The sequence below is a fragment of the Natator depressus genome, chromosome 5 (genome assembly GCF_965152275.1).
Source record: "Natator depressus isolate rNatDep1 chromosome 5, rNatDep2.hap1, whole genome shotgun sequence".
NCBI classification, from domain to species: Eukaryota; Metazoa; Chordata; order Testudines; family Cheloniidae; genus Natator; species Natator depressus.
The window spans coordinates 13,162,332-13,176,890 of NC_134238.1; positions in this window are offsets into that span (position 1 = coordinate 13,162,332).

Genomic DNA, 14,559 nt, shown 5'->3' on the forward strand with positions numbered 1-14,559 from the left:
GGATTTCCTGGAGGAAGACCTGCTTCCCTTTCAAACTACTTAACAAGCATGCAATAGCTAATCCTGGTCCTAATGCAGTCCATTGAGAAAGGATCAGACTGTCTGATATGAAAAGTCCTAGAGGGAAAATTCATAGGTAAACACTAAATGATCCATATAGATCCTGTTGGTGCATATAAAAGTTACATCATGCTCTTTAACATAGTCCCATTTCAAAGAGTATTACATTCAAGTGCACTAGGGATCTTTTAGGGTGCACCAGCAAGGTCTACATGGACCAATTAGTGCCCAACACATTAGTGCACTTTAAAAGTCACAACCCCATATGCGCTATGTAGACAAGGCCTAAATCAAGCTAAACTGAATTAATTCTGACTAACAGGCTCTACAAGGGGCTTTAGTGCAGTTTAAGTGATCCACTTTAAATTCCCACCTTTAGTTAATTTGGATTAACTTTTCTGAGTGTCCCCATGTAGAGAAGCCCTAAAACAGACAACAAAAAACTGAGGAAGCACAAGGTAAGAGTGAAACACTTATGATTAACGTAATAAGCAGCAGTCAAAGCTGGTCATAAATCATGATGCTTACTAGCCTCACGCAGCTGTTGTGAGACTGCATCCATTAATGTTGGTCAAGACCTTTGACATTCTATGTCCCATTCATAATTTTGTCTACTTCTATTTTAGAAGGGCAGGCGCTTTTTAAAATGGTGGTGAGGAAACAAGTGACCAGGGAAAAGAAAATGACTGACAGAGAAAATACATTGGACACTTCCATCATGTGGAAATAAGTTGCGAACAACCATCCAGCTGGTACCAGGCACAAGGGTGCATAAGAGTTACAGGGATCACCTTGGTCTGGAATCTACATACTAGTTTGTTAAAGAATGTCAGGTCAGGTCTCTAATGAAAGCCTGTGTCGCATCAGTCCTCATAATCATTGAGATGTGTCCACAGAAAATATGTAGATCCTGTATACTGAAAAGTATGTTCTCAAGGGCTGTGAGCTAAGGCAGGTCACCAAAAGGTGATCCACATACTCCTGTCAGTTGCCCGTAGACTTGGGCTCATAAAAGAAGGGTCTCTCAGCCAGCTAGGCTGAAAATGCTGTGAGAAGGACCTTATTTGACAAGAGGCCATTGTGTTAGCCGAGTTTAGGCTTTGTAATGAGTGTTCTGATTTTATCTGGTTTCAGAGTAGCAGCCGTGTTAGTCTGTATTCGCAAAAAGAAAAGGAGTACTTGTGGCACCTTAGAGACTAACCAATTTGTTAGTCTCTAAGGTGCCACAAGTATTCCTTTTCTTTTTATGATTTTATCTGTAACCCTTTGTTTCCATTATTGATGGTTTTTATCATACGAATCTCTATTTTTTGTTAAATAAACTTATACGTCCTTTCTCTATAAACATATCTCAGTGCTATGTGCAGCTGTGCTCTAAGGTGTAACTTTGTGTAGCCTGTGGCTGGGATGGTCAGGGAACTGACCCTCCTGGCAGGTGGTAGTGAGATGTTTCCCAACCCCAGGTACCGGCTGGGAAGCATCACATCATCTATTTGTCTGTCCTTAGACTGTGTGCTCCTCGCAGCACAAACTTTCTCTTCTTGTAAAGTGCTGAGCACATTGTTGGCCACTGCCACAAACAAATAAATCATAATAATAAAATATAATAATAATAATAATTAATAATTAATAATAAAACATTAAATATTTATACCCCTGATGCCATTCACTGAATTTGATGCCCAAAGCTTGACACAATCTTACGCTGCTGTCTTCAGAAAGAGGAACCATGCATGGCCATAGTCTCACACGTTCACTGGGAAGATGGTATATCTTTCACACCTGTGCACATGACAACCGCTCACAGATCGGTGATGGACACACTACATTACATTAAGAGAAAGAAACATTTTAGAGTAAGCAATGGACAGCTAGGAGGTTTTCAAGTATGATATATCTCAGATACCATAATTGTGCAAGAGGCAGTTTGATCCAGTGGATGGGGTATCTGGCAGGCACCCAAGAGTCTTGGGTTCTAGTCCCAGCTCTGCAACTGACCTCCTATGTGACCTTGGGCAAGTCACTTTCACTCTCTGAGACTGCTTCCCCTCCTATCCTTTGTTTGCCTATTTAGATTGTAAGCAGAGGCTGTCTCTTACTGTGTGTTTGTCCCTGGCCTAGCACAATGGGGTCTCACTCATGATTATAAGCCATACAATACAATTATGAAGTCATTGTGACACCAAATAAATAGTTGGAATTATTAGTATTTATGAAGGATATTATTACAACAGTAATTTAATAATAAATTTCTTTATTACATCCAAAGGCCAAATGGTATTTATACAATTGTTCAAAACATGCCTAAAAAGGCTACATAATAAGCAATTTACTACATCCAAACAGTAAGAAAACACTGATAAGTATTTGATCAAGATACTTACCAGTGGGCTAAACCAAGGGCTGCTTAAACCTATATTGGCTGGCTCCAATGCGGTCCAGCAGCTATTAGCAATGAACCCTGTAAGAGTGTATTTTCTGATACTCTTGAACAGAGAAGTGATGTCACTGCCAGTTAGTGATGTCAGATAAAAACCACTCTGAGACACTTCACCCTTATTTCCAGTCTGAATCCAGCTAAGATTTACAACCACCTTTCTCCCCAAGGCCTTTCCTCCCTATCTTTTCCCTCCCTCTTGCTGACCAACAGTTCTTCCATTGCACATGGGTTCACATAGGCCCTAATTTTTGAAATAACACTGGTATGTGGGTAGGAAAATCTGTTGGCTCTTTTAAAAACAGATTCTGTTTGTCTTATTTTAAACCATCTACAGTCACCCCCATCAGTCAGGAGACCTCCTTTTTAGAAACTTCCCCTTATTTCATTAGTTATTCTTTGAACCAGACACCCTTCCTACTTCATTCCTTCTAGCCTTACAACCCATTACACTCAAGGCCTTTCTTTTGCTGGCTCGTTAGGGCCTTTCTTTATAACTCATATGTTTTTAACCAAATGTAAGCTAATTTTAATTTGATATTGATTCTACATAAATACAACAAAATGAATGCAAGACTATTCTCCCCATGACAACCCTCTCTCTTGCATTCTTTATTTCAGCCCCATTACTAGTGCTTGGATACTACAGTGATGGGTACTCTAGGAATATCTAAAATAAGTTGATAGGGAAAGGTAATTATCCCCTTGTCTTCCCTGTTCTTCTCGTTTTCCCATGGCAACCTTCCCCTTGCCCTCTGGTGATGCCAAGTATGTTTTCATAGGATCATCTGCATATAAACAAATGGGAATGCCCTTATTTCATGTTCTGTTGTGGTCTGTTCTAGATAGGCTCTTTACCACCCCCATCACTGTGAATCTGAGCGCCTTCCAGTATTGCATTAAGCTATATGACTAACATCTGTCTTGTGTTGTTCGTTCTCTCCCCCAGCCTTCCCAGGGGGAGAGGTGTTGGTGCAGAGGAGTGTTTTGCTTTGGGCAGGGATTTGTTTGTGAAGTTTGTTTGCTTTTTAATGTACATGCTTTTATGGCTTTATGTTCAAGAAAGCAAGTCAAAGAAGTGCGCTTTGCACTTGGAGCAAAAGGTGGTGAAGTTTGTGATGGTCCTTATTTCCTGAGGAAGTTTGTTCTATGGTGTAGGACCAGCCCCCAAGAAAGCTCTGTGTTCACACAGACAAGCTTTACTCTGATGGTAGAAAGTTCCATTGTGCCTGAAGAGTGGAGGTGTTGACCACAGTCTTCATCCTGGAGCTCTAGGTGATCTTTTAGATATGTAGGGCTTAGGCAATGGAGCACCTTTAAGATAAAGATAGAGACCTTGAAGTTGACTAAATATTGTAAGGGAAGCTAGTGTAGAGAAAGGAGGACAGGTCTGACATGCTTGTGGTAGTCCATGTTGCTTAGGAGACACACTGCAGTGTTTTGTAATAGTTGGAGTTTCTTAAGGGCTGCGGGTTCATGCCCAGGTATATCCATTGCTGCAGTCCAGGGGGTGGGGGAGTTGACAAAGCTGTGTATAACTGAGGCCAGGTCACCATCCACCAGGATGGGACAGTCTCCCCTAGCCAATGAATGAGGCAGGAGTGGCATCTGTTGTTCATGACTCTCTTTCACAAACTGGGAAGGATATAGGTTGAATTCAGAGGTCTTGGGCCAAGACTCCTTTAGAGTGTCCAATACTTCTTGATGAGTGACTGTACTGTACTGGGGATACAGGGGGGCTCTTGGTTGGTATATTCAGATTGGATCCATGCTGTTTGTGATGCTTTCCCTCACCTTTTCAGCAAAGTAGGATGATAGTTCTTCACAGCAATTGGTGTTAGGTTCTGCTGTGGGCTGTTGGCACTCGGGATTGATGAAGCAGTCTGTTCCTGGAGCAGTGGTGGGTGTGCTGGTTGCATGGTGGCATAACAACAATAATAATACTAGTCAGGGCTGAGGCCAAGAAAAGGTGTGTGTGTCTGGCAACAGACGTCCATTCCCCTGAAATAAGATGTCTGTCTTGTCATGACACCCCTACTGCCCTTATCTGCATTGCAGGGAAGGGAAAAAGGAAGGGAGATAGTATACTTATTGAGTAGTGGCAGAGAGTTACCACTGTAAAATGTCCTCTAATCAGGAAATGGAAGCCAAGGCTGGAGGAGCAGGGCTGAGGCTGTATAAGGCAGCATAGCTTTTTGGGAGCTCTGTTCCTGGTGGGCATTTCTATGCTGGTAGAAGGGGCTCGGGGAGGAGCCATAGCCTCACTCTCACAGTTAGAAAATCTCTCACTTGCAATTTTTTCCCAAAGTAAACAGTTTCCCATTCCCCACCCCTGCTGTGTCCCCACTGGGGGAGATGGGAGGGAATGGCTGGAGGATCAGGGACCTGGCCCCCTGAAGGACACTCAGGCTCCCAGGTTGCTTCCAGTGGAGCTGGTGGTGGGCAGAGCCACCTGGTCCACGCTGGTGGGAGAAGATTCTGACCTGAATCCGTTGGTTGAGACAATAATTTCATTGCCCATTGGGGGAGACGAAGGATTGCATGCACTGCTACGGAGGATGACACTTTGAAGCTCCTGCGATGTTAAGGACATGAACCATTTCTTGATAGCTTGCTTAGCTGAGCGATCTGCAACATGATAGACTGCAATTATATCATACAGAGTAAGTTTGTCTACTCGTTCTTTCCCTCTCCACGTTTCCTCTTCTTGATTGACTAATCACTAACGATAATCACGAGCAACTGTAGGAAGGAAGCGCACCCATCAGTTTTAATGTCAGCAAGAATGAGCACTGATTCCCTCCAGTATTCATCTTAATGCTATGTCTCCAAAGCAATTTCAATCTTCTTCATAATGGAGCAGTTAGTTAACACTGAGAGGGCAGCATTTCCATTACCAGTCCCTAGTTTCAGCTGCTTGTAACCTGAAGCAATAGTAACCCACAGGCGTGGAAAATATCTGACTTCCAGAAAAATTAGGGGCTTCCTGTTATGTTTTTCTGTATTCTCACAAATCCTTGAAAACTGGTGTTTTACTTCTTTTGGTTCTGAAAATATCATGTAAACTGATGCACTGTGGCTTGCAAATCTGCAGCCACAGGACGAATCAGTAGCATCTAGAGATGCATAAGCTTCCCCTATTCATCGCTTTAGGGTCATCTCTTTTCGGCCTGATTAGAATCGTTTTAAACAAACTAGCCATTGTTAACCATTTCACTGCTGATCACTGTACCAGAAATTGCCAACTAAAATGCTCACCTACTTTATGTGCCTTACACAGCTCTCCCCACTCAATTGGAATAATTTTGTTTGGTCTCCCACGTGAAGCAGCATTTGGAATGAACTCATGGGTTTCAGCATGGGTTGCTCAATGTCACTTAACTCCAAAGTGTGATGGGACTTTTAGACTTTTCAGTACAGATAACAGAAACAGAACCTGCTGGAGTTGTTTGGCGTAACATAAACAAACTGGCTTGAACAAGATGGTGCCTAAAAACAGCAGTGACGGGAGTATTACTAGTGCAGAGAGAGAGAGAAAGAGAGAGGCTGAGACTGACCATTTCCAGGCTAGAATTCTTAGTGACCACAGGGGTGGGCGCTCTCAGGTGAAAGGCCTTGGTTAATAATTCCCACCCTCAAGGATCAGAATGAGGCCAAGATTTCTGCCGATATAGATTCACTATATAAATGCACCGAGTTTTGCTACTTTTGCAGCATGATGCAAGATTCCTCTTTGCAATGTTGCCCTCATTAACAGCAGCTGCAGAACATCCTGAGAAAGATTCTCTTACAACAGAGCAACCACCGAGAATGAACTGCACCTAGGAAATTGTCTAAAACAAGAAAGCAGTTGAGAGTCTGGTCCTTTTGCGGGCAGAAATGATATTACTCGTAATTTGGTGGAAGGAGCCTAGATACATGGAGACAAATTCATTAGAGATGCATAGATAGGAGTGGATTGCAGATCAGAGCGTTTTAAGACTGCTGTTTAATACTGCAGGATTTAACATTTAAAGTGCAATCATTATGGTATTGACTCCTCAGATGGTGCAAATTGACATAGCTGCATTGACTTCACTTTCCATTTACAAGCTGGTTTATGCCAACAGAGGTTCTGGCTCTATGTGTTCAGAGACAAGGAACTGTAAGAGACACAAATTAGTACAGAAGCACAAAAAGAAGTAGTGCAAAGTTTGCTTTTCAGATGAAACTGTTAGACTGGTTTATTTGATAGTTAAATTGTCTTTCAAACACAGTGACACAGACAAAAAAAATACCCTGATTACTCTTTTAGTTATGGTTTACACCAATTGATAGGTTTTCTATCACACCCATAATACAGCTACAAAAACAATAAGCAAAAATTACAAGGTGGAAGATTTCAGTAAACCCATGAGTCACTGAACATGAGATCATTAACAAATCAGCATGAAACTAAGGAGACTCCATTTGGATTTTTTCAACTTAAAATTGACAAAAAACAAAACAACGTTTATTTTAGTAAGAGCCCAAGTTCCATCAGCATGAAGACACAGACATTTGCTCCAGTAAATTGGAGCATTTGTTTCCATCAGATGAAAATGGAGGACATTTAACCAGCATTTTCCTTCTCTTTTCTCCTTTTCGAAGGCCTCTTTTGAATATAGTACAATTTACATTTGCTGAACACTGATGTCTTGTCAGAGAGCTTGCGGTTTACAATAAGGGGGACCCAGGAAAGAAGCAACAAATCACTATCTCCTGTTCTAGGTATAGTAGCAAGCAAATTTCTTCATAACTAAAGAAATAGACCCTGTAGTCACATGTGCATAAGTGTGTATCACACCTTATAATCAGGATGGTGTAACAGACAGGGATGAGTTCAGTCCTGCTTGCTTCTAACCATTAATGTTGGAAGTAACCATGGTTCATACAAGTTGTACCGACTAGTGGAGACACTTCAGTTCCTTGTCCATCTTAGTGCAGTTCAACAGGATATAAGTATCAAGATATATCCAACATATTATCTGCTTTCCTCGCACAAATTTTACTAATTTGTAACCATTCTGCATGCTGACACCTATTACAATGACTGGTGTTATTAAGAATAATGCACATCAACTCACCTAAAGATCAAACATCTAGAACATTTATGGCTTTCTAAAGGGGAACTCAGACATGTCAATAGCATGATCATTTATTTACAAACTTCCAATCCTGTATGCTTTCAAGCCAGTTTTGTTCTTCCTCTGGTCTCCCAGTAAGACACATTCCTGCATTCTTTTGTACCCCAAACACTCAGTTTGAGGTTCACAAGGCTTTCAGTATCCGGCCCCTAAATGTTAACGTTAGTGGACCTTTGGATTTCTTCCAGGGTTACTGAAAAGCACTTTCCTAAGAACAGTTACTGTTGATTTTTGAATACCATGCAAATGACACACTAATACCCCATGGCTTCACCTACATTAAAAGGACCACAGTGTGATAGGGTTTTCCCAGTGATACCAGTTATCAGTTTGCCTGAAACTTTGATTTACAAGCCTTGGGCCCTGTCCTTCTCCCATTGAAGTCAATGGCAAAACTCATTATGACCTCAAATGGGGCGGGATTGTGTTCTCATCCTGAATAGTTAATATCACCAAGGAACACCACACAGCTATTTAAAGACAGCACAGAATATCCCTTTTCTAAAGGCATGTGGTTAATGTACATACACAGTTGTGTATGGAAGTCTCATTAATAACTGAAGCTCCTGTGATTTTGTATGGCAATTTATGTTGCTTCAGTTAAATGCTTTGCATAGATGATTTAAAATGTAACACTTCTCAGAGATAACCATGAAAGTGCAGATATCAGTGGGGAGTGGGGGAGCAGGGAGAGACACATTTTTGCCTCCAGATAGGATTTTGTTCCTGTTTATACACATACACAATTTAAACCACAATATTGCTACTGCACAGTATCTGCAATTTATAAAAATCTCATTTTCTACTAAAATAAGTCACTGACAAACAAAGGGCTGATCCTGCAGTTTACTCTCAGGGCCCAATCCTCTGAACCTTTGGGGTTTGATCCAAAGCACACTGAAGTCAATTAAAATCTTTCTAATAGCTTCAATGGGCTCTGGGTCAGGCCCTCAGCATGCTGAACACCTACTGAGGACTGGAGCTTTATTCGTAAATCAGACAACCCCCATTGACTCCAAAATTCCAAGGAGAATACTGCAATATGCCTCTTTGCCTGGGTACAGACTGTGGGATTTTGCAGCAGTGGGATTTTTGCTCACTAGTTAAAAAGCAAAGAGTTCTCTGCACCCTGAGATGTAAACTAGATAGAGAAGGGACTTCTGCAGGGTTCATAATAGAGCTGCATAACAGATTGTTTGGTTCAGTAGCAATTCCAAAAAAAAAAAAATCAGAAAAAATATTAGTTTTGATTCAAAATCCAAATGTTTTGGCTTGGATCATTTTTAAATGTTTTTGGATTTTTCTTAAAGGAAATTGAAGGAAATTTTGAAACAAAACATTGTTTTGAACCAAAACATCAACATGTTTTGTTTTGAAAATGTCAGAATGAAATATTTTGGTTTTTTCAGATTTTTTTTTTTAGGCTTGTTTTCTGACCGAAACAATTTGGTGAAACTGACATGAATTCACGAAAGGTTTCAGCATCACTGAATCTGCATTTTTTTAAACGGAAAAAGTTTCAGTCAAAAAACTGCATCCAGATCTAGCTACAAACTATTCAGAACAGCAGCTCCCCTTTTTGTAAAGTTAGGGGTCTGACGGCAAATATCAGAGCCTCATAAGGGTCACAGGAGGAGGAAAGCCTCCAGTCACTTGCCCCAGCACCATTCATTCAGGACCCGCTCCTCCTTATGCAAAGAAGCCATTCTGGCAGAAATGACTGCATTACGTATTACGGTATAAAAATCTAATGGTTGCAATATTGCTGTGTCAGCGATAGCTCTTGTATTATTAACCAGCCTGATCACTCTCATGTCAATGTTCCTATTGATTTAATGAACCGTCCAGTCAGTGTAAAACATTCATGGAACAATGTTGATTTTTGCGGCCCTCTCTTACTTCATCAAGTCACCTCGGGTGAATTACCCCTTTCTTCCACCAAGCCTCACTGGGGGCAAGCTATATGAGGCTGTGGGGAAATGACTCCTGCCACCCTGCCTCCAGAATGAATTGTGCAGCAACTATGCAGCTATTACTACAGCCTCCAAAATGTAATTCCACAGTAATACAGCCTCGGCAGCATAGTCGTGGCTCCTGCCTATTACACTCTTCCCCATGTGGCTTTGATAGCCAGTTGGTTGGGGGATGTCATAGACCTACTTGGCATGACCAGACCACTCCTAGGGACAGTCCTGGAGACCCTCCAAGCACTGCTCCGTGGCACACAGGGCGGTTAGGGTATATGTCTACACAGCCTGTGGCAGGGAGCCTCCCACACTAAGAATAGCAATGTAGACATTGTGGCTCAAGCTGGAGCTCAGGCTCTGAAGCCCAGGGAGGCGGGTGGGCTTCAGAGCCATAGCTCCAGCCTGAGCCACAAATTGCTGTCTACTTCTACACAGCTATTTTTAGAGCGCTAGCGCAAGCCCCACTAACCCTAGTCTGTTGAACCAGGCTGGGAGGCACGCGGCCACGTGTAGACATAGCCTTAGTGTCTCCCTGTGCAGCCTGTGACCGGACTTTTCCCTACCCCAGGAGAACCACCACAGTTGTGCTGTACTATGTAATTGACCTAATACCACTCAACCTGCTGGGACCAAGACCAGGGGTTGAACATGGGCTCTGTAGAGCTAAAAGCAAGAGGCTGTACTACTTATGCTAAAAGACTAACTCCCTTAGCTGGAAGCAGTAGCAGATTCATAAACCTCTTCATGGACCAGTCACTAAACATGGAGCAGTCCCATCCCCTCTTCCCTCCCTACTTAGTATACATTGCTACCCGATGTGAGCCTGCATTCCCCAGGTACTATTATCACTTCCTATCATGTTTTGAGGTTCATCTAATACAGCTTCTCTCTGAGTCTCCTGAGGATAATATCAGTATCCAGGGATTAACTCCTAATATTATCCCCCCCACTCCATCCCTATCTCAACTTTTCACGTTCTCACCAATATGCCTGAAATTAAATTTTAACCTCCAAAAGTGAAGCTGAAGAGCTGAACAAGTCCCTGCTTTGGCAGATCAGCGATTTGGTGCCAAAGGCCTGCAGCCTTTCCTGTCTGAAATCTCAGCATTCAGAAATGGAACAGGATCCTCCTCATTTGGCTGGTGTATATGTGAGCAGCAAACCATCCCCTTGTTTCCTTAAAGGAGCATTGACAGACACTTATTAGCACCCAGATGTACCCTTTTCAGAAGGCCTTTTAAAAAGGAGCTGCGTTAACACTGGATATTCATAGAATCATAGGACTGGAAGGCACCTCGCGAGGTCATCTAGTCCAGTCCCCTGCACTCACGGCAGGACTAAGTATTATCTAGACCAGGGGTCAGCAACCTTTCAGAAGTGAAAAGAAAAAAGAAAAGGAGTACTTGTGGCACCTTAGAGACTAACCAGTTTATTTGAGCATGAGCTTTCGTGAGCTACAGCTCACTTCATCGGATGCATAGCATATCGTGGAAACTGCAGAAGACATTATATACACACAGAGACCATGAAGCAAAACTTCCTCCCACCCCACTGTCCTGCTGGTAACAGCTTATCTAAAGTGATCATCAGGGAGGGCCATTTCCAGCACAAATCCAGGTTTTCTCACCTTTCTCCCCCCCCCACAGACACACATACAAACTCACTCTCCTGCTGGTAATAGCCCATCCCTCTTTGAAACCTCTCTTTATAATGCGCATGATAATCAAGGTGGGTCATTTCCAGCACTAATCCAGGTTTTCTCACCACCACCACCCCCCCCACACACACACCCCCCTCCAAAAACCACACACACAAACTCACTCTCCTGCTGGCAATAGCTCATCTTACAATGTGCATAGCAATAATCCAAGTTTAACCAGAACGTCTTGGGGGGGGGTTTGTAGGAAAAAAACAAGGGGAGATAGGCTACCTTGCATAATAACTTAGCCACTCCCAGTCTCTATTCAAGCCCAAATTAATAGTATCCAATTTGCAAATGAATTCCAATTCAGCAGTTTCTCGCTGGAGTCTGGATTTGAAGTTTTTTTGCTTTAAGATAGCGACCCTCATGTCTGTGATTGCGTGACCAGAGAGATTGAAGTGTTCTCCGACTGGTTTATGAATGTTATAATTCTTAACATCTGATTTGTGTCCATTTATTCTTTTACGTAGAGACTGTCCAGTTTGACCAATGTACATGGCAGAGGGGCATTGCTGGCACATGATGGCATATATCACATTGGTGGATGTGCAGGTGAACGAGCCTCTGATAGTGTGGCTGATGTTGTTAGGCCCTGTGATGGTGTTCCCTGAATAGATATGTGGGCACAGTTGGCAACGGGCTTTGTTGCAAGGATAGGTTCCTGGGTTAGTGGTTCTGTTGTGTGGTATGTGGTTGTTGGTGAGTATTCGCTTCAGGTTGGGGGGCTGTCTGTAGGCAAGGACTGGCCTTTCTCCCAAGATTTGTGAGAGTGTTGGGTCATCCTTCAGGATAGGTTGTAGATCCTTAATAATGCGTTGGAGGGGTTTTAGTTGGGGGCTGAAGGTTACGGCTAGTGGCGTTCTGTTATTTTCTTTGTTAGGCCTGTCCTGTAGTAGGTGACTTCTGGGAACTCTTCTGGCTCTATCAATCTGTTTCTTCACTTCCGCAGGTGGGTATTGTAGTTGTAAGAATGCTTGATAGAGATCTTGTAGGTGTTTGTCTCTGTCTGAGGGGTTGGAGCAAATGCGGTTGTATCGCAGAGCTTGGCTGTAGACGATGGATCGTGTGGTGTGGTCAGGGTGAAAGCTGGAGGCATGTAGGTAGGAATAGCGGTCAGTAGGTTTCCGGTATAGGGTGGTGTTGATGTGACCATCGTTTATTAGCACTGTAGTGTCCAGGAAGTGGATCTCATGTGTGGACTGGACCAGGCTGAGGTTGATGGTGGGATGGAAATTGTTGAAATCATGGTGGAATTCCTCAAGGGCTTCTTTTCCATGGGTCCAGATGATGAAGATGTCATCAATATAGCGCAAGTAAAGTAGGGGCGTTAGGGGACGAGAGCTGAGGAAGCGTTGTTCTAAATCAGCCATAAAAATGTTGGCATACTGTGGGGCCATGCGGGTACCCATAGCAGTGCCGCTGATCTGAAGGTATACATTGTCCCCAAATGTAAAATAGTTATGGGTAAGGACAAAGTCACAAAGTTCAGCCACCAGGTTAGCCGTGACATTATCGGGGATAGTGTTCTTGATGGCTTGTAGTCCATCTTTGTGTGGAATGTTGGTGTAGAGGGCTTCTACATCCATAGTGGCCAGGATGGTGTTATCAGGAAGATCACCAATGTGTGTGTGTGGGGGGGTGTGTGAGAAAACCTGGATTAGTGCTGGAAATGACCCACCTTGATTATCATGCGCATTATAAAGAGAGGTTTCAAAGAGGGATGGGCTATTACCAGCAGGAGAGTGAGTTTGTATGTGTGTCTGTGGGGGGGGGGGGAGAAAGGTGAGAAAACCTGGATTTGTGCTGGAAATGGCCCTCCCTGATGATCACTTTAGATAAGCTGTTACCAGCAGGACAGTGGGGTGGGAGGAAGTTTTGCTTCATGGTCTCTGTGTGTATATAATGTCTTCTGCAGTTTCCACGATATGCTATGCATCCGATGAAGTGAGCTGTAGCTCACGAAAGCTCATGCTCAAATAAACTGGTTAGTCTCTAAGGTGCCACAAGTACTCCTTTTCTTTTTTCTTTTTACGAATACAGACTAACACGGCTGTTACTCTGAAACCTTTCAGAAGTGGTGTGCCAAGTCTTCATTTATTCACTCTAATTTAAGGTTGCGGTGCCAGTAATACATTTTAACGTTTTTAGACGGTCTCTCTCTATAATATATAACTAAACTATTGTTGTATATAAAGTAAATAAGGTTTTTAAAATGTTTAAAAAGCTTCATTTAAAATTAAATTAAAATGCGGATCTTATCAGTTTAGTGTGATCCTTGCCCTTGCTTTTCCTTGCTGTTTTCCAATGTCTGGCACGTATCTGGATAATTTAAGCTGCACACAGGCTTCTGAGTGATCAGTTGTTAACTGGCTCCAAGAAGGACAGAGGACAGATTTCATGTGTGAAAACACCTATTCACACAGGCATGTGGATCCAAATGCTGAAAGTATTGCAAATGCAATTTTCTTCAAACAGTTAAATTTTGCTGGCAGGGATGTCCAGCAGGTCAGAATAGAGGCCCCATGATCTCTCTCGGTAGCTTTAAATGCACTCCGCAGCACTCCAAACTTTGATGCCCACAATTCTGAGCTTTTTAACTGAATGAGCTGCATTTCAAAATCTTCAACACCCATCCATTGAAATACAGACAAATCCAAGTTGCTTTCATTGAACTTTTCAGGTTTAATTAGAAAAGAACGCATTGGGCCAAATTGCTGGAAATCTTGAAATCTGTCAGAAAATTCTGATTCCAGTTCTTGCATGTACATTCCAATCTCATCGACACTGACAGTGCAACATGTAGATAGCTCTTTTATGTGTTGGAAGTAGCAGAAAGTCGAAATTCAAATATCCCGAGAATAAAAGGGTAGTTTTACAACAAATGCCTTCCAGGTTTCATAAAGATCCAGAAACGTTTGCCCTGAGCCCTGGAGATGGAGGTTGAGTTTGTTTACATGAGTGGTGATGTCAGTTAGAAACATGAGCTTACTCAGCCATTTGTCATCATCCAGTTTGGTGTAGTTTTGTCCTTTTTCTAATAAAAAGGCCTTGACTGCATCAAAACAGTTTACAAAGTGCACCAAAACTTTGCCATGACTTAGACACCAAATGTTGCTGTGAAGTGAAATGAACGAACATTTAACTTTGCTTTCTTAGGAGCTGACATTTTGTCAAATGTACCCCTCAACTTACAGTGGGGGGAAAAATCGCAACAGATGGCATGCACAA